The sequence below is a fragment of the Heterocephalus glaber genome, unplaced genomic scaffold (genome assembly GCF_053883595.1).
Source record: "Heterocephalus glaber isolate CG9 unplaced genomic scaffold, H.glaber_assembly_v1.0 deba00000613, whole genome shotgun sequence".
NCBI lineage: Eukaryota > Metazoa > Chordata > Mammalia > Rodentia > Bathyergidae > Heterocephalus > Heterocephalus glaber.
Window position 1 is genome coordinate 4,827,219 of NW_028258152.1, and position 19,633 is coordinate 4,846,851.

Sequence of the window (19,633 nt, forward strand, 5' to 3'; positions counted from 1 at the left end):
GTCCACATTACTGGTTCTGCTTTACTTTCTTCTTCTTCCTCTTCTGCTCCCTCTGAAGATGCCGTAATTCTCTCCAGTAATTTTCATATTTTCAGTCCAAATCTGTTCTTGAATCTGTGCCACCATCCTTTACTTGCTGCAAATGGCTGGCTGACACTCATTTCAGGGCTCCCTTCCTATAGGCTTACTGATTTCTGGATGAAGCCTTTATATAGATTTAATGCTTTCTTGAACAAAGTCTCTGGTTGATGTGGCCATCAATCAAAACACATTTTCTGTTCCTCTCTTCCACCCACACATTTAAAGCCTTTTTCATCTTAACTAAATACTCATGCACTGCAGCTGTAACTTTTGCAGGCTAAGATTCCATAGCAAAACTAGCAAAGTTTTCTTTTTCCTGTTTCACAAATTTTATAGATGGAAGATTTATTCTCATCATGGATTGAGGAACCTCAGCATGGCTTTTTTTCTTTCCTTGTTAAGCTGCGAACATTTACCTTTCCACTTAAAGGAATAATTTCATGTCTTCAATTTGGCATATCTGAATTGCCAGCATCACTGCTTTTGCTCTTTGGGGGGCCATTAATAAGTAAAATAAGGGTCGCCTGAACAGAAGCACTGCAGTACTTCAGCTGATTAGTGGGTGATGAATGGGTGGGCAGAGTGGGCGAAGGGCAGATTCATGCCCTAGGCTGGGTAGGAAGGAGGCAGCCGGAGATTTCATTGTGCTCTGCAGAAGAGTGCACAGTTTCAAACTTAGGGATTTTTGACCAAGGGTAACTGAAACCGTAGAAAACAAAACAGAGAATAAGATGGGGCTACTGTAATTCAGTCCGGTGTGTGTTCATAGCTGAATAAGACACCAGCCATCTCTGATTCACTCATGTAGGTTACATACTTGAATTCATTTTCTACCCTTGAATATCCCCTTGATATCTTCTCGGTTGTTTTGAGCTTTAGTTCACTGTGTCTGAAAGACTGTTTTCACTTCTTCCGAAGGAATACACAGAGGGTCGATGCTATACAAAAGATATTAACTTAAGATTGCAGGTCTGACTCAAAAGGCTAAGGCAGGAGAATGACAGATTTGAGGCCAAACTGGGCTACTTGCCAAGCCTCGTTTTGAAAACAAAAAATAAAAAGGGCTGAGCGTATAGCTCAGTGTGAGGAGCCCGTGTTTAATCCCAAGTACCACACATACACACCTCCACCACCACCACCAGCAACAAGAACAGCAGCAGCACTCCAAGTCGTTTGGCACCTTATCTTCTTAAACATAAATAATAATTCGAATTTCTAGAAAGAGAAAATGTAAAGTGTTCCCTCTTCAAGAATATCTCCCTTTATTGATAAATTGAGTCATTTTTCATTTAATCTTTCCTTCTTGGTATCTCAGAGTCTTTACCTTTCAAATACTGAAAGAAAACTTGTTGAAACAAAATTTCTTAACCAAATTGTACTTTGACAAATCAAAAGACTACCGGTTTATTGTTCATTTAAACTGTTTTCCCCCAACTGGGGTTAGAAGGTGGGCTAAGCTTGGGCTATTACCTTGGGTCAGATCTGGGAAAGAATTGTGTGTTCTCAGAATGAATTATAGAAAGTTGTTGAGTTAGGAAGGGTCAGAGAGAAGAACTCGCTTGGTCTTGAGGCAATTTCTGAGGCATTTTTTTATTCCTCTGGCTCTACTATTGGAAAAAAATGACATTCCACAATAAATACAACTGGCTGACACTCTGTCCACTGCTTCTGCCACTCTACATTTCCTCTCTTTATTACGGTGGATTATGGACAGTAGAGATTTTGAGTTTATTGCCATACCACCACTTTAATTAGCACCAAATTACCATAACATAAAGTGTGGATTTTTAAAACCATGATTGTAAGAGCTATCATTTCTTATCTATGAGTATAGAGCTGTTACATTAGATGATAAATAAGGACCAGTTTAATAAAAAAACTTCCAGCAACTTTTGCTTCACTGATGTAAACGGTTAGTCATCTACCACCAGAAGCTAGATTTTAAATATTACTATGTCTTTCTGGTTTTACAGTATTCTTGATTAGCCAATAAATATAGGTAAAATGACTTTTTAGAGTTACTATATTTACATTCACTTTTATCAAGGCAAATTATTGCTTTTTCTAATATTTTGATCAGAAAATAGTTTCCTTGAAAAATTAAACTGTAATGATTATGTTTTCTTCTAGAAAAGTAGCAGATATACATGTGTATATTTTTAACGAACAGGCCAGTATATGATATTCAGATAAGCTTTTATTTAAATCTAACATTTCCTCTTGTCCACGTAACATTCTTCTACCCATCATTCTGCTTCCTGGGAGATAGAAATTATGTTTATGTTTACAGGACTTTTTCTCTTTGTATTAAGTAGGTAAATTGCAATCTCAAACTTTGTTCCAAGCTAGATATCATTTGTAAAGTTATTCTCTAAACACCTGACTATGCTAGTAAACTATCCAACAGTTTGATGTGGGTAGAGAGCATCTATTTTTATTTATTTCTTCATTCACAACCTTCAGATTTTCCCCTTTCTGACTCTTAATAAGTTCTGAGGCAGATTTATAGCTTTCTGGTCCTCTCACATAATAAAATAATCAAGTGTCATATATCCCAGTGCAGAACTTCACTTTAACTTCTTCTATATACCCTTCCCATTCCCACCCAGTAGAGCAGCGTTGTCAGGAGTATGGGAGCAGTGAGCATGGCTTATACCTTCCTTCATTTCTCCCCTCCATGCCTTCTTTTCTTCCCCTCTAGCTCTGTCACAGACAGAGCATGGAGTCTGTGTCCAGAAGACTGGTGGAAGGATTTAGAGAAAAGGCATGACAGCATGTTTCACTCCACTGTCCTCCAACAGCTGCTGGCTCTCTGCCAGCTGTGTGTCTTTCTCTGAGAACCTGGGTGGGCTTCCTGCTGTGCTTTGCTGACAGGGACAAGATTGCATCCTGCCCAGCATTGCAGCTGAGAGCCTGCTGCCCTCAGGCGGCTGGCATCCTCTTGCCAAGAATGCAGTCATGTTGGTTGACCTGCAAGGCAGCTTGATCCCAACTGCCTTCAGTGGTAAATGTGGTCTATGAGAAACGTGAAAATCTTGGTGCACCATAGTGGAAATAGCAGCAGTTCCCTCTGTTGACTCCTGCTTCTTCCAATACTTCCTGTAATTCCTTCTCCTTTGGTCCCAGAGTCACAGGGCAAGTCCGTGGCATAAGCAGAGATAGAATGTTGGTCTCACTTTTTTGTAACCTACCCTAATTTTATGGGTTGTCACTTGGTTTTGTGTGGGAAGAGCATACTTCTCCTTTCCCTTGTGGGAAGACGGTGGGGACAAATTGCTTTCCCCTCAGACCACTTGCTTGCTGCTCCAGATATTTGACTTCCTGTTCCTTGTGCTCTCTCTGTTTAAACAGGATAGTCCCGAAGCAGGTAACTGTAGCGGGGCCAGTTGGAATTTCTCTTAGGAACTTTTCCAAAGATGTATTGGGGTTATGTCAGAATGCCCTGTTTTATCCAGCTATGGCATTCAGTTTTGGGGTTTGGTGACAGCAGAAAGAAAACTATTTAATAAGATGGGAATAAAGTATGGGTTTCTGAGCAAAAAAAAGAAAATATTTAAAAAATTGCACATCAGAATAAAAATATGATTTCAATTGATAGAAACATTATATATCATTTTTATAGCTACTGTCTTTTAAAAAGTGAAATAAACTTTCAGCATTCTGTTTTACCTTTACAGACTTTCAGGAAGTGATGGCATTTCCCTCCTAGTCCCTGGCCTTCTGGGGTTTAATTTTTCGGAATGTGCCTGTGCCAAAGGTGCTGTGGCCTCCCTGTTGTCTGGCCGGAGAGGCCTCCCTGGCCAGGCTCTATGTGAGGCACCTCTGTGTCTTCCTGGAAGCTCAGGAGTTAGCTCAGAGCTGGGAGCTGCTGTCACGTGTGGTTTCCTTCCAAGTCCGAGTGGGGAGTGAGGGTACATTTATGCCCCTTGGGGTGATTTCATAGTTCTTTCCAATTCATAATTTTATTGTTATTCTCAAAAAAGAGGTGGAAAAACAAGGAGAGACAAAAGGAAAAATATTCTACAAAGCCTTGCTCAACACCTCTTCTGCTCTCCCAGCAGGATGACTTTCTTTTTCCTGTCCCTACACTGAAACTCAAAATCCCATCAGTTGAAAGATTTTATATTTGTCCCCTGTATTAGATAGTGTTTTAGGAGCATCTGTCTCGTCTTATTTGCCATTATATTTTAGGTATCAATGGAAGAGGTCATTGCAAGCCTAAAGGCTTGAAAATTATTTTATGATTAACAGAGTAAAAGAATGAATATTCAGCACAAATGACCACACTAGAAATTTATAGATTTTTAGTTTCCTATTGCTGCTCTAGCAAATCACCTCAAAGAAAATGACTTAAAACAACATAAATTTATTATCTCGCAGCTCAGGAAGTTAGAAGCCTTAAGATCAGGGGATCAGCAGGGCCACATTCCTGCTGGAGGCTCAAGGGAAGAGTCTGTCTTCTTGCCATTTTTAGCTTTGAGAAGCTGCTAAAATTCCTTGGGTGGTAGTTTCTTCCTCCTTCAAAGCCAGATTCAAATCTCTCCCTCTCTGATCTCTGTTTCCATACTTCTTCCATTTGTTGCTTCCTTGATTCTCCTGTCTTCCTCTCAGGAAGACCCTGTGATTTCACTGGACCCTCCCACATAGTTCTAATTTCAAAATCCTTCACTTAACCATATCCAGGCCAAGTTTTGCAATGTAATCACGGGTTTTGGAGATTCAGATGTGACTATTTTGGAGTACCATTATTCTGCTACCATACAGACCTTTGCAGGATTTTAAGTCCTCATGTCTGTCTCATTTTATTTTATTTATTTTTAAAATTTTAAATTAATTTTATTGGTACATTTTAGGTATACAATGTAATGACACTCATCATTGGAAATTTGCACCTTTACATAGTCTCTCTTGGTTCTTATTTTTCACCCTTGCCCAGCTCTCCCTTCAACCCCTCCATTCCTCCCTATTTACAAAGACTTTGTTTCCATGTTTTCATTTTCTCATACTAATTCTAATCCCTTCTTTCCTTTCCCCTACCCCTCCCACTTCCCCTTCCCCTTTGCCCCTTTTCTTCCTATTTCACATTACCTATTATACATTTAGTCCTTATTTACACTCTCAGTTTCTCACACCAGAGAAACTGTTCGGTAATTACACATGTGTGTCCTATTGATTTCACTTAAGAGGATGGCGTCAGTGTGCATCCATTGGGTTGGGCTAGAATTTGCCAGTGCTCTCCTCAGCCTTGCCATTTCTCCACCCTCCACATTGTGGATCCCTTTGGAGAAGATTTTCTTTGCCATTTTCACAATTCTTTCTATTTTTCTGAAAAAAATGCCTGTATATGGTAACTACTCAAGTTGTGACTGTGCTCTGTGTATACAGCCAAACACCTCCTCTTCTTCCAAGATGATGGAAGAAGCAGTGCCCAGGGATGATGTAAGTCATGAGATTCTCACCACTATTGAAATGAATCAGGCAAACCACTCTACCAACTTGGAGTTGTCATTTTTTTGGTGCCAATTATTTTGAGCTATCATGCCTTATGCAAAATGATATCTGAAGAAGAGTACTTTCTTAAGCTTCCCTGAATTCTCTAATAATGCACCTTTATCCTATTTTTTTTTACTTTTACTAGTTTGCCTTGCAGTTCCACCTTACTATAGAAAGCTTAGCTAGCCATCATTGAGGTGTCTGTTGCACTCCCCTACTGGGAGGGGTGTGTCCATGTTCCCACATGCTCAGAGTTGGAATCAATTTCTATTTCGTTGTGCCTTTGCCATAAAGCTTGTGTGTGTTTGTGTGTCTCTATGTGTGTGTGTGTGCGTGTGCATGTGTGTGTGTGCACTTTGAGCACATGAGACATTGGGGAGACATCCAGATAAAACCATAACTCACCCTAAAGAGCAAACATCCCACTGCCATAGACCATGATGGTTTCCTTGTTTTCATTTTGGCCCATATAATCCATTCTCTAATCAGCAGCCAAAGTAATTTTTAAGAGCTAGTTCATGATACCTTCTTACTTCAAGTGCCTCATGATTTCATTGTGTTCAGTGATATCTGCTCCCCTTACTGAGTTACCAGTCCTTCCCCACCCTGGTCATCGCCTCATCCTTCAACTTCATCTCCTTCTGCTGTCCTCTGTCTCCCTTGGCCTTGGCCCTTTGCTTTCTCTCTACTCTTCACACCCATCAAGCTTCATCCCACTTGAGGCCCATTGTTTGTGACTGGACTGCTGACGCTTGCCCTGTTTGCTTCTGGACTGAAGTATTAGGATTTCTTTCTGTTATGGAAATGATGCAGTCACCCAAGTGCATTGGGTTCTTTCTGGTATCTTTGGCACCTGCATGAAAATTGAAGTCTTGGTTTTTGTTTTTGTTTCCTAATCAGGATTCTCATTTTTTTTGGCATTGAAAATACAAGCTCATTAGTGACTTTGGGGGTATTGAAATTACTAAAGGCAACACAAGATCAGAGCTTTGAATGATATTCATACCCATGCAGTTGCATTGAGACTTATTTCCTGGCTTGCTCCTGGTTATTTTTTCTTTATATTCCCTTTGTTGCAGCGGCTTGTTACATTGTTGTAAATGTTTATATCTACTTATTAGAGTGATTAGTTTGCATTTATGTCTCAGCAGTATGCATACTGTAACTCTCACAAAATGTTAGCTGTTACAAAACGACTGCTGGGCCTCAGTTAATTAAAAATACAGAGGAGGCTGAGCCTTATTGTGGGTGTAGTATCAGGCTCTTTTGGAAAGGAGTTTATATATATATATATATATATGTATGTATGTATATATATATGTATATATATATTTGCAGTGGAAAGTGTAACACACACACAAACACATACACACAAATGAAAAAGAAGCAAAGCACTGTTTTATCCAGGTAGAGCCACATGCTGGAAAGCTGATTGGTAATTCTTATACCCTAGAGTAGATGGTTTGTGCTTCTTAATGATTCTACTTTTCATAAATTTGTATTCCGGAAAGTGCTAGGCAGAAAATAAATTTTTTGTATCATTTCTAATTTCCCTTTCCCTGTCGTCTTTCCTTCCCTCTGCTTGCACCCTCCTCTCTTTTCTCCTCAGTGAAGGACAGTGTTAGCAGCAACAGCGCTCGAATTAACTTAATTTATTTTTCCGTGAGTTTGCAGGATGGTTCAAGGTCTATAGCAAGGTGAATCTTTCCCGGTCTATGTAGCTTCCTCAAGCTGCGGAGATCACCCAAGGGTGACGTCCTGACTGCTGGGAGCCATTAGGATCCCCCTCCTTCTCTTCCCATAAAAAGACAGACAAGGCACAGAAATGCTCACTGCAAAAAGTGTGAAATTTGTCTTTAACCAGTCCTTGGAGGCAGTTTCAACATACATGTTTTAGGGAGCCAATATTTGGTAATAGCCATGTCCAAACTTGCTTACATGGGCTCATGGTATTAACATTTATGATCATCAGTTGGTAATACATTTTCCAAGAATGGTAGAATTATGTTGTCCAAATTAAAGTAGTATTTTTTAAAAATCTTCATCTTGTCTTTTACTTGGTCTAAAAATAGTTCTTTAAATTAAAGCTCATTCAGTTTTTGTTATGGGAAAAAAAACTCACCTCAGTGAAAAAAATGAGAGAATTGAGGATGCAAAAAAATTTTCTAAATACTTAAAGGATTTTTGCAGTTGAATACAGGATGTAGAAAACACTGGATTTCCTGGACAGATGGTTGTCAAGTTGGATGGTCTTAGTTGACCAGATTTGGTAGAGGTGACTCTTTTTTTCCAGTCCAATTTGTATCAAAAATAAGTCTTTCACAGCACCTGAGGTCTAGGCAGTTTATTCTGGTGATGTACTTTCAAGATGGACAGCAGCGGCGACTCTGTCCTCCAGAGACCATCTCAGACTTTGGGGACTTCTTCCCCTTTCCTTCAACCACATAAGAAGTCAGTTACCAGATTTTTTTTCATGAAGGGATCATTAACTATTCTTTAGGATATGCTTTGTCTTAAGGTTCATGAGGGCTGCATCTTTGCTGAGAAGACCTTGTTTAGGGCAACCAGGAATTTTAGGTCCCATTGTTTGTGGAGACTCAGTAATTCCCAGGGCTAGGGCTGAAGTCCCCAGGCCAGGTTACATACTATTGCTAAATGAAACATAGTGTAGGCTCTGCAGAATGTCTGAGTTGGTCTTGAGGCTATCATTAATCTTTTTAATGATTATATTGGTACATTTAAGTTATACAATATAGTGACACTCATCATTGGAAATTTTCACCTTTACATAATCCATCCTGGTTGTTACTTTTTCCCCATTCCCTTGCCCTCCCTTGAACTCCTCCACCCCTCCCTATCTACAAAGACTTTGTTTCCATTTTTTCTTTTTCTCATATTAATTCCATTCCTTCTTTATTTTCCCCTACCCCTCCCACTTCCCTTCCCCTTTGCCCCTTTTCTTCCAATTTTGCATTATCTATTATACCTTTTAGCTTTTATTTATTTTCAATTTCTCACACTAGAGAAACTATATGATATTTACACATGTGGGTACTATTTATTTCACTTAAGAGTATTGCCTCAATGTGCATCCATTTAGCTATAAATGTCTCTAATTTCTCAATTTTTATGGCTGAATAGTACTCCATTTTATAAAAAAAAAACACCACATTTTCTTTATCTGGTCTCCAGTTGATGGGCATTTAAGCTGTTTCCAAATTTTAGCTATCAAAAATTGTGCTGCTATGAACATGGGTGCACATATATCACTGTGGTATGATTCTTTTAATTCTTTGGGGAAGATACCCAGCAGGGGAATAGCTGGATCAAATGGGACTTCCAGTCCTAGTTCTTTGAGGTATCGCCATATTGATTTCCACAGTGGTTGCACCAGCAGTGTCCCACCAGCAGTGGAGCAGTGTTCTTCCTTCCTCACAGCCCCACCAGCATTTGTTATTGGTTGATTTCATGATAGCAGCCATTCTTTCTGGGGTGAGGTGGAATCTCAGTGTTGTTTTCATTTGCATCTCTCAAATGACCAGTGATGTCAAACATTTTTTCATATGTTTATTTGCTGTTTCTACTTCTTTGTCTGAGACATTTCTGTTCATTTCAGATGCCCATTTTTGCATTGGGTCATTAAATTTGGGAGGTCTGATATTTTAAAAGTTCTTTACATATTCTAGAGAGTAGACCTTTGTCTGAGGGACAGCTGGTGAAAATTTTTTCCCACGTTGTGGGTTATCTTTTCACACTGTTGATGTTTTCTCTTGCTATGCAGAAGCTTTTTAGTAAGAAGAGATCCCACTTGTTGATTGTTTGTGCTAGTTCATGGGCAACTGAGGTTTTGTTTATAAAATCTTTTCCTACACCAATGTCTTCAAGAGTTGTTCCTAACCTCTCTTGCAGCCGATTTAGTGTGTCTGTTTTAATATTTAGATCTTTAATCCATTTCTATTTTAGTTTAGTGCATGGTGAGAGATATAGGTCTAGTTTTAATCTTTGACAAGTTGAAAACTAGTTTTTCCAGTATAATTTATTGAAGAGGCTATCTTTCCTTCAGTGAGGGTATTTGGCTCCTTTGTTGAAGATGAGGTGGCTGAGTGTGTCTGGAGTTGTTTCTGCATCTTCTAATCTGTTCCACTGGTCCTCAGGTCTGTTTCTTTGCCAGTACCATGCAGTTTTTATCACAGTAGCTTTGTAGTTTAGTTTCAAGTTGGGGATTGTAACACCCCCACCTTGTCTTTATTGCCTAGTATTGCTTTTACTATTCCAGGTCTCTTCTTGTTCCAAATGAATATTTGCATTGTTTTCTTCAGCTCTGTGAAGTATGCCGCTGGGATTTCCATTGGGATTGCATTGAATCTATATAGCAGTTTTGGAAGTATGGCCATTTTCACTATGTTGATTCTTCCTACCCAGGAGCAAGGGATGTCTTTCCACTTTCTGATATCTTCTTCAATCTCTTTTTTCAGAGTGCTATAGTTTTCAGAGTAGCATTCTTTGATTTCTTTTGTTAGGTTGATTGCTAGGTAGTTCAATTTTTTGGATGCTATTGTGAAAAGAATTGATTTCCCCATTTCTCTTTTTCGTGTGTAGAAAAGCTATTCATTTTTATGTTGACCTTGTATCCAGCTACTTTACTGAATTTAGTTATTAAGTCTAGAAGACTTTTGGTGGAGTTCTTACGGACTTCTATAGAGAATATCATGCCATCTGTAAATAATGACAATTTGACTTCTTCATTTCCTATCTTTATTCTTTTTATTTCTTTCTCTTGCCTAATTGCCATGGCTAATGTTTCCAAAACTATATTGAACAGGAGTGGTGATAGTGGACATCCTTGTCTTGTTTCTGATTTTAGTGTGAAGGATTTCAGTTTTGGACCATTTAGCATATTGGCTATTGGTTTTTCATAGATGGCTTTTATCAGATTGAGGTAGAGACCATCTATTCCAATTTTTATAGGGTTTTTATCATAAATGCATGTTGGATTTTGTCAAATGCTTTTTCTGCATCTATTGAAATGATCATATGGTTTTTGTCCTTGGCTCTATTGATATAGTGTATTACATTTATTGATTTGCGTATGTTAATTCATCCCTGCATCCCTGGGATGAATCCCACTTGGTCAGGGTGTATGATCTTCTTGATAATTTTCTGTATTCTATTTGCCAGTATCTTATTAAGGATTTTTGCATCTATGTTCATTAGTGAGATTGGCCTATAGTTCTCCTTTTCGGTTGGGTCTTTCTCTGCTTTGGGGATCAAGGTGATGCTTGCTTCCAGAAATGAACTTGGGAGTATTGCTTCCCTTTCAATTTCAATGAAGAGTTTAAAGAGTAGTAGCAGTAGTTTCTCTATAAATGTCTTGTAGAATTCAGCAGTGAAGCCATCAGGACCTGGGCTTTTCTTAGTTGTTAAGTTTTTAATTATGTTTTCAATTTCATTGATTGATATTGGCTTATTTAGAATTTTTAGGTCTTCTTCATTCAACTTTGGTAATTCATGCGTATCTAGGAATCTGTCCATTTCTTCTGTGTTTTCCATCTTATTGGCATATAGGTTCTGGAAATAGGTATTGATGATCCTCTGGATTCTTGCTGGGGCCATTGTAATTTTACCCTTTTCATTCCTAATTGCATGGATTTGGGCCATTTCTTTCTTTTTTCTGATAAAGTTGGTTAAGAGTTTGTCAATTTTATTTATTCTTTTGTAGAACCAACTCTTGGCTTCATTGATTTTTTGTGTCATTCTGTTGGTGTCCATTGCATTGATTTCTGCTCTGATCTTTATAATTTCCTCCCTTGTATGAGCTTTGGGTTTGTCCTGGTCTTCTTTTTCTAGAAGCTTGAGGTTCAGCATCAGGTTGTTTAATTGGGCTTTCTCTGTTTTTCTAATATGAGTTTTCACAGCTATGAATTTCCCTCGTAAGACCACTTTCATTGTGTCCCATAGATTCCAGTATGTTGTATTGTCATTGTCATTTAACTGAAGGAACTGTCTGACTTCTTCTTTAATTTCCTCTGTGACTCATTGGTTATTCAGAAGTGTGTTGTGCAGTTTCCATGTATTTATGAAATTCTTGCAGTTTCTTTTGCTATTGATCTCCAGTTTCATTTCACTATGGTCGACAATATACAGGGGATACCTTCAGTTCCTTTGCACTTACTTAAACATATTCTATGAGAGAGTATGTGGTCTAACTTGGAGAACAACCCATGTGCAGCTGAAAAGAATGTGTATCCATGCTCTTCTTGCCTTGTGGGTTTGTGTTGAGAAGTCTGCTGTGATTCTGATGGGCTTTCCTTTGTATATGATTCTTTTATCTAACAGCTTGTAGAATTTTATTCTTTTCCTGGCTTTCTGGAATCTTAACTATTAAATGCCTATGTGTAGATTTTTTTTAATCACAGCTAGTTGGAGTCCTATATGTCTCACTTATCTGTATGACAAGTTTTTTCCCCTATTTGGGAAGTTTTCTGCCATTACTTCTGTGAACAATTTTTTTTATGTCATCTGCACTCTCTCCTGATTCTTCCTTGACCCCAATCATTCTGATGTTATTCTTCTTTGCATCGTCTAGTAGCTGCTGGATTGATTTCTCATGGTCCCTTACTGTTTTAAAGAAATTTTTCTTTTCCTGGTCACTAATTGCAATCCTTTCTTCTATATCTGAAATTCCATCCTCGCATTGGCTCATTCTGCTGTGCAAACTTTCAGTAAAGTTTTTAATCTCTTGTAAATCTGTTTGCATCTGTTTTATGGATTTCATTTGTTTCCTATGTTGGGATGCCATCATATTCCTCAGCTCCTCTATTTTTTTAATGTGTGTCTGCTCTGGATTTATTAATCCTGTCTTATACTACAGGCACAATCTCTGCTGTTGTCTGACAAATTATTCCTGGTTTCATTTTTTCCAGGTCTCCTTTTGTTGCCAGTTCAGGAAGTCCAGGTGGTTGAGTATCAGATTTTTGTTCTCTCTCCTTCCACTTTAGGGTGACTTAGGTGATCTGGAAGTCTGGTTTGGGGACTTATTTATGTGTTTTCTCATTTCAGTCTATGCAGCCTGCTGTGCCTTTGTTGAGGCAACTTTTTGCTCACCCAGTAGTCTTGAATTCTCAGCAAGCCAGGGAGCAGCCTTTACTTTGCTGCTCACCAGCACACCAATTCCTGTGTTCAGAGTGGTGGCCTTCTAGATCCCTGAGCTGACCTGTTGTCTGGGTGGGCTTCTGGCTAGGGCCTGAGCACACTTGGGATGGTATCTAGGTGTGCCCTTCGCTGGGACCCCTGTGTAGCTATTGTCTGGGAGGGCCTTTGGTTGGGGGCTGTGCACCCTGGTTCCTATTGTCCGCACAGGCTTTGGGGTCTTCTCACACTTATCAATGGTATTGGGCTGAGCCTCTGGGTATTGCTTGTGTGCCTGTACAGCTCTTCTCCAGGTGGGTCCCTGGCTATGGCTGATGGTATGAAGCCCTCTGGCTGATGCCCATGTGCCCACGCAGCCCCTTTCTGGGCAGGCCTTTGATTGGGGGGGTGTGCCCAAGCCTCTGGATTTGGGGCAGAGCTCCAGCTGGGATTTACCCACAGCTGTGCTCTTCTGGGCCACGCAGCTGCTCCCTGGGATCTGCCCACACTTAGGGATGGAGTGGCGGGCCTCCCACAGGAGCCTGTGTGCCTGTGCAGCTCCTCTCTGGCCAGGCTCCTGGACAGGGTGGGAGTGCTGGAGCCTTTGGTGTTGGGTAGGACCCCCAGCTGGGATCCACCTACAGTTGCACTGGTCTGGGCCACACAGCTGCTCCCTGGGATCTGCATGCACTCACCATAGACTGGCGGTTCTTTGGTGGGACCTGGCTATCGTCACTGTCATCGTTACAGTATGTACCTTACAGTATAATAGAGTGGTTGAATAGATAGCATTACCATTAACAAGTAGAGAACTATAAGAAGAGAAAGACTTGTATAAAGCAATTCCATCAGGGTGTAGTTTGTGGATCTTTGTGTTGGAGATGCCCAACAGGTGATTATATATGTGCCTAACTAATGGGGGTGATCATTCACTTTTAGTGCTAAAGTTGACACATCTAATTGGCTAGATCATAATATTTTCTTCCTTTCCACTCTACATTGCATAAGCCATCCAAAACTGTTAAAGAGGATGACCTTCTCTGATATGTGATTCTTTCTTTGGTCAAAGGTCTTTTACAAGTTATAGTCACTATAAAGAAATAACTTATAGAATGATAGAAAATATTTACCACCTCCCATATCTGATAATGGATTAATATGCAAAGTATATATGGAATTCAAAAACTCAATAGTAAGAAAACAAACCTGATTTTAAAATGAGCAAAGGATCTGAGAGGCTATTTTCCAAAACAAAATATGCATTCATATATGAATAAATGTTACAAATCACTAATCATCAGAGAAATTAAAATTAAAACCATAATGAGACATTGTCTCACATCTGTAAGAATGCATATTATCAAAAATATTAAAGATAACCAGTGCTGGAAAGGAGATAGAGAAAAGAGAATCCTTGTGCAGTGTTGGCAGGAATATAAAATAGTACCCCCATCATGGAAAAACAGCATGGAATTTGCTAAAAAAGTGATAAGCAGAACTACGGTATGATCCAACAATCCTAATACTGGGTATTTATCCAAAGGAATTTAAATCAGGATGTTAAAGAGACATCTGATTTCCTATATTTATTGCAGTATTATTTACAAAACTCAAGAGAGAGAATCATCAACGAAAATGTCCACCAACAGATGAGCAGATAAAGATAATGTGGTATAGGTATATAATGGAGTACTGTTCACCCTGAAAAAGAAAAAAAAAACAACAACAAATCCTGCCATTTGCAATAACATGGTTTAACGTGGAGGATATGATGTTTATGCAAGGTAAGCCAGACACAGACAGACAGGTCCCTCATGATCTTATTTGCATGTGGAATCTAAAAGAGTTGAATTCCTAGAAGCAGAGCATCTACTTTTGGTTACCAGGAGGCAAGGATCGAGGACTGGGAAAGAAGTTGGATAAAGGATACAAGATTTCAGTAACATAGTAGAAATAACATCAAGACATCTATTGTACAACATGTTGACGATAGTCAAATAACAATGTTGTATTCTAGAAAATTACTACGAGTAGGTTTTAAGTGTTCTCACCACAAAAAAAGATAATGCATGTTAATTAGCTCAATTTAGCCATTTTGCAAAGTATACATATTCTAGGACAATGTATCATATCCAATAAATACATACACATTTATTTTTCAATTAAAAAAAGTTCTAGTCACCTATTAAAACTCACCAAAATGAGTTTTTGAAAGCTGGTCAGTAACTCATAACTGGTAATTTAGGCCCAGGAATTGTCTTAGGCACAGTTCCGCTGGATGGTGGGTAGCCAAAGAAAAACTGGCAAACAAAAGTGAGTTCTGCTCACCCGCTTTAGTAGCATGAGAGAATATGAGCAAAGCATAGCACAGGAGATATCTGAGCTAATTCTTCTCCTCCATCTTTCCGTCTTCTATTTCTTGATGAACTATTGATACTCAGAGTTGACAAGTACCTGCTGCTTCAGGTACAGATTACAATGAGTAGCCATCCATGTCACAGAAGATTGTATGAAGTATTATGGGGATAATTATTTCTCTCGTATACATTTTTACAAGAAGGAATATTTCATTAGAGTCCAGTTTCATGGGTAGTTGACAGTGGGAAGAGAGGTACTTTCAGATCACTGTGTGGGACGATACAAATAAGTGTCTTCAAAAGTTGTTTCGAACTATTGGGAAGATGCCTTGTCGTGAGAGAGAGGACTAATTTTAAAAAGTAGGAAATATATTTATTTAATTAAAACAGAACAATAGAATAAAAAGATAAAAAGTAGACAGGGCTAGACTATGAATATGATTCTAGAACATTTCTCTAGGGTCAACATTTTGGCTCATAGAATCTCTTTGATTTTCTATTGAAGAAGTTCAACAATGTTTTACTTTTTATTATTATTAGCCCGGGCAAGAAACCATATTTGAGGTATTTGCCTTTATCTTTTTGAGAATATGTCTGAGCATATCCCTTTGAAATTGTCAGCATAACATTGTCTGTATCATAGATGTTTGTTATTGTTATTATTTTTGATGTTTAATAGGGTGCGACACTTAGTTTCAAAATACTTAAACATATATATGTATATGTATGATATATATATGCATAGATTATGTGTGAAGTTAAATATTTTATTTACATATAAATTTATATTTGTGTTTTTGATAATTAAAAATCCAACTATTTTAAGAGTCACAGCTGAGTTTTTAGAGTATTAGTTTATTTTTTTCCTTAAGTGTATTGGTACATTTCAGGTATACAATATGATGACATTAATCATTGGGAATTTGTACCTTTGCATGATATATCTTGGTTCTTATTTTTTTCCCCATTCCCCTGCCCTCCCTTCAACCCCTCCACCCCACCATGTACAAAGACTTTGTTTCCATTTTTTCCTTTTCTCATATTTTTTCCTTTTCCTTCTTTCCCTATTCCTCCCACTTTCTCTTCCCCTTTAGACCTTTTCTTTCTGTTTCACATAATGTTTTACATTTTAATCCTTATTTACACTTTAGTTTCTCACACCAGAGTAGAATCATTAGTTTAGTACTTTGACTTTTTAAACTGATTATGCAACTTATTTTCCAACTTACTATAGTAATGTTTCATGCTGTATTAATTTGTTCATTTTTTAGTAGCTGCTTTTAGTGTTCATAGAACTAGCACCTGAAAAATGTAAAACCAGAGACATCTACTCTCTCTGATATTGGATTTTTAAACACAAATATTGATGTTTGGATTTAACCAAGATAAAAACAAAAGTTCTAATCATTTTTATGTTTGACTTATATTTCAAATTGTACTCAATTTCTTATTAGTATCTTTTATTATACTTAAGAGGATTTCAGTGGAATGATGAAAAACCCATTCTAATGTTTATATAGGCATGTATACATATTTATATACATATATATTTAATTACAGAGATATCCTTGAGCCCATAAAGCATGACAACAAAGCCGGTCAATTTCTTAAACAGCAGTATTTCATTCAGTACCTTGGTGGTTGTAATTAACGTTTCTGTTTAGTTCTAATTATAGTTTTTGTATCACAGCCATTATGCTAATGGTGTTATTCAGTAGTATGTGAGATTGCATTCATTATCACTGGTGAATTAAACCTTTATTAAAGAAAAATTCCCGCAGGCCTCATTCTGGAGTTAAGTAATTATTCATTTGGTTTTATGCTAGCAATTAGCTTATATACTGTAGCACTCATTATTGAGTTTCTATACCTCACTGAATGAGATTAACCCACCATGGTAAATAAATGCCTAACAGCTCCCAAGCTCACAATGTATTGCTTTTTAAGCATATTATTATGTAACAAAATAAGGAATCAGAATGCATTGAAGCAACATTCTGGCTTCCAACAAATAATGTGCTTGCTGGGAAGACTATGTTGGACATTTTGTGTTCAATTCAGAATTTGGAAAAAAATTGCAATTGAAGTCCTCCAACGCCAAATTCACCTTTGTGGGTGTATGTTTTCCTTTGTTTAATTCCAATCCATTGCTTGTTTGCTTGTTGAATTATGTTACTATGCCCATTTCATATCGACAACAGCCTTTTTCAATAGCACAGCCTCTGAGGATAACATCCAACAGATTTCCATTCCAAACATGTTTGGAGAGGGTTTGATTATACATAGGACTTGGGCTGTTCATTAAAAATTACTAAATTTTCTGTCGCTTCTCGGCCTTTTGGCTAAGATCAAGTGTAAAACTTACTAAATTTTGTTGATCATAGTTTCAGTAGAAATATTTTTAATTACTGGTCAATTTTTACATAGTCACTGATATGATCAGAAGGCCTACATTGTTACTGTCCCATACAAAAGGCTACCAAGGTTTTCAGGTTTCCACATTTATCATCATGTATTGTTATGTTACCTTTTGAATTAAAGTGTCTACCATTCTCTTTTCTCTTCTTTGGAATAATCTACTTACTCTATCTCCTCACTTTCATCTGGAATCAGTTGTAGTCTACTTAAAGTAAAAAATACCTCCACCTTTTCAAGGAGAAAATTGTCATCCTTTATACACTTTTCAATGTAGAATGTACAAACAGCAGCGCGAAGTATGTTATAATGGCAGTAATATATCTGAAAAGATAATATTATAGCTTTTCATAAGGTGTTTATGCTCTTGACTTGAACTTCATATAAAAATAAAATAAGAAATTTCAATTTGTTTATTTCAAATTCATAATCTATTACAAACATATTTTGGGGAAATGAATAGTATTCTCAGAAAGAAGATTTGTATTTTCTTGAAATTAGTTTGCTCATTTCAGCCTACTGTTTTATAATCATTATAGTCCCTATTGTACTAGATTCATTGGTAAATATTTGTAAGACAAATTAATATATTTTTCATGAATGCTTTTATTCTTAGTGGACATATTTTCACATGTCAAGGCAGACATAAAGATATTTAACAGCATAATACCAATACGCCGATATGTACACTTATATACAGTATTAAGAATCAAATATGATCAATCATCTTTTAAAAATAGATATGTGTATTTAAATATCTTTTAAAACTACACAATTGTTAAATTATGGTGATTATTGTGGATCTACTAAAGGCATTTTTATAATTTTTATGATATTTAAAGGGAAGAATTCTTACATATCTGGAGTCATAAAGATTCTCTAAAGCCCAACAATGGCATCTAATTGCAGATGTATTGCTGTTTTTACTATACATTGTCTACATGTTTATCCATACCTTACCTTTCTAGGTATCATCTTGTTCCCTTTGTGGCACTCTTTTCTAGAAAAGCTCTAGGCAAACAGGAAGCTGTTTTGTATTAGCTTTCCTACAGTCCTTGGACAGCTGCTCTTATGTGCCCCTCCCTCCAGGATGTAACACACTGCGCCATGCTGCCCTGGGGCATGAGCTCACCTCATCCCACTCAGGCTCTGCTTCCGTGGTTCCATACCAGGCCAGGACAACTAATGGTTACCTGCCTATTAGGGATATTTACTGTGCTCAATTTGATGGCATCAGAATTGACTTGTTCAGAAAGAGAAGAAGGGACTTTCTTAATTCTTATCTTGGCTTACCCTGTTAGAATTGGTCTGACCTAACTGTGCTGCTAAAAAACATGAGTGAGCATATGTCACTGTGGTATGATTCTTTTAATTCTTTTGGGAAGATACCCAGAAGGGGAACAGCTGGGTCAAATGGGACTTCCAGTCCTAGTTGTTTGAGGTATCTCCATACTGATTTCCACAGGAGTAGGGGAAGTGGGAGGGGTAGGGGAATGAAAAGAAGGGAAAAGAAAAAAATAGGAAAAAAGGAAAAAATGGAAACAAAGTCTTTGTAAATACGGAAGGGAGGAGGGGGTGAAGGGAGGGAAGGGGAATGGGGAAAAAATAAGAACCAAGATACATCATGTACAGGTACAAGATCCCAATGACAAATGTAACTGTATTGTATACCTAAAATGTACCATTAAACTTAACGAAAAAAAAGAAGAGAATTGGTCTGACCTTGTGAATGTTACTCTTCCTGTTTCCCAGTGTCCTTTGCCATAAATGGAAATACTAAGAGTGCCCATCTCTTAAGAATTCTTAGGAAAATCATATATGCCAAGCTGTTAGAACAGTGAGTGATGTACAATAAATACTCAAAAATAATAGGGATTTATAATAATTTTAATTTTAAAATGAAGTGACATGCCCAAGATATCATAATGTAGTTTATGTGGCCAAACCAGGATTTGTGACATGTAGCCCATGTAGTAGCATTTTTCCCTGTATAGATAATACCATGCCATTTTTGGGAAACCTTTTTAAAAATACGCAGTTAATTATATTTTATGTCTATCATATACCTAAGCTCTTTGGTCAGTGTGACCAGTCATTGCCATTAAGTGATTCAAATATGAATTGTCCCTATCATGATATTTTCTCTCCAAATGTACTCT

The 19,633-nt window shown here is 37.7% G+C and overlaps 1 protein-coding gene and 1 pseudogene across 1 annotated transcript in view; both read left to right on the forward strand.

Moving 5' to 3' along the window:
• Positions 1–19,633, forward strand: part of Iqcm (IQ motif containing M) — a 274,753-nt gene that overhangs the window by 170,118 nt on the left and 85,002 nt on the right. The window lies entirely within an intron of this gene.
• LOC147829463 (U2 spliceosomal RNA) lies at positions 17,382–17,509 on the forward strand (annotated as a pseudogene).